This window comes from Colobus angolensis, unplaced genomic scaffold (assembly GCF_000951035.1).
Source record: "Colobus angolensis palliatus isolate OR3802 unplaced genomic scaffold, Cang.pa_1.0 Scaffold24, whole genome shotgun sequence".
NCBI lineage: Eukaryota > Metazoa > Chordata > Mammalia > Primates > Cercopithecidae > Colobus > Colobus angolensis.
The window spans coordinates 13,280,117-13,281,718 of record NW_012115599.1 but is presented as its reverse complement, the minus strand read 5'-3'; the positions used below and the strand labels follow the sequence as shown (position 1 = coordinate 13,281,718).

At 64.7% G+C, this 1,602-nt stretch overlaps 1 protein-coding gene across 5 annotated transcripts in view; it reads left to right on the top strand.

The window, feature by feature from the left end:
- The first annotated feature begins 1,208 nt into the window (after window positions 1-1,208).
- Window positions 1,209-1,602, top strand: part of HMGA1 (high mobility group AT-hook 1) — a 9,702-nt gene continuing 9,308 nt past the window's right edge. The window contains exon 1 of one of the 5 annotated variants that reach the window (XM_011945428.1): window positions 1,209-1,299. The gene's annotated coding sequence lies outside the window, so the exon portion shown is untranslated. Of the gene's footprint in view, window positions 1,320-1,602 lie in introns of all 5 variants that reach the window. The other 4 variants (XM_011945424.1, XM_011945425.1, XM_011945433.1 and 1 more) reach the window with 4 other exon arrangements.

The following is a 1,602-nucleotide window of genomic DNA, read 5'->3' as shown; positions in this document are numbered from 1 at the left end:
TCCCCACCCCGCCTCCGCGCCGGGCCCAGGGCTTTCCTGCGTCCCCTCCACCGCCGGCTCGCCCCCTGAGGAGGGGGCTGGGCCAGGGCCTCGGCTGACCGGGAAGAAGGGGAGCAGAGAAAAACATGAGTCACAGCCGTGTGTCACTGGAGCGCATTTCAATTCCCTGCATCACAGGAGGTGTGGAAGGCCGCCTCGGGGACCGGGCGCGGGAGGTGCGCCCGAGAAGGCCCCGGGCCGGCCTGCAGGGCGCGCCTCTCCGCCTGCGCCCTTTCCTCCCCCATCGCCCTCCCCGCCATCTTCCCCTTTGGCTTCCTTCTCGCTCGGTGCAACAAGTCTTTGTTAAGCCGGGCGCCAGGCGGGCCAGGCGTGGCGGAGATGGCCTGCGTGCTCGGCCCCTGCCCTCAAAGCGCTTCCAGGCGACCTCTGGCCCACCTTTTATTTACAGTCCCAGCGTAAGGGCCCAGGTGCCCAAGTGGGCCTGCGTATCTCCAGAACACCATCTAAGTCACCTCAAGGCATGAAGCCTCCCTTGGGTGTACCTGCCAACGAGCCAATCGTTGGTTTCGCTGGAAGGCTCCACCTTGATCATGGCTTGCTGGTGGCCATTAATAAAACACTTTGGATTTCACAAGTTTCACGTTTTAATTTCACAAGACTTGTATCTCACCAATCAGCCACACGCGGGATGACACTGAAAGGCACATGCTGACACCTGTCCGCCCAGGGGAAATCTACTAGCCCTCTATTTCAGTGAGGGGGCGGCGTGTAGGCCGCGGAACTCTCTAACGAGCGTGTTTCTCTTCACCCCCTCGGCCCGCGTGGACCCCCGTCCACCCCCACACACCCTGGGGGGGCCTGGCCCACACGCCCAGGAAGCCCCTAGAGGTGACTCTCTCTGGGACCACTGTACCAGGGAGGAAGGATACCGCCACCCGTCACCACCCCCCGCGAGAAGCTCCTTCGTGACTCCTCTGTGCGTGCCTTCCCACACCTCCTGCGTCCGGGACTGCGAGGAGTGGGCGGTCGACTCGAGTTCGCAGCCCAGGCCTCCCACACGCCCCTCCCCGCCGTCAGCACCCACCCGCGCGGCCGCGGCGGCTGGCGGGCGGCCGCCCTTTTAAATCCCCGGGCTCATTTGCATGGCCCCGCCCCCTGAGTGACACGGCTGGCGCGGGCGGGCCCGTCCCCCCTGCCCCTGGGTCGCTCTTTTTAAGCTCCCCTGAGCCGGTGCTGCGCTCCTCTAATTGGGACTCCGAGCCGGGGCTATTTCTGGCGCTGGCGCGGCTCCAAGAAGGCGTGAGTTCGCGGCCGCTCCGGTGGCTTCTTTTTTTTGTATCTATAATTTAATTAAATTATTTATTTATTGAGGCCGCGCACGGGCCGTGCCCAGCTTCCTGCCCCTCGCCATCCTTCGGGGGAGGGGGAATATTTTTGTCCCCCCGCCTGGCTGTGACACATAAATACCCCGCGGGGGCCTGGGCGGCGAGCACGCGGCGGCGGCGGTCTCTGAGCGCCTCTGCTCTCTCTCCCGGTTTCAGATCCGCATTTGCTACCAGCGGCGGCCGCGGCGGAGCCAGGCCGGTCCTCAGCGCCCAGCAC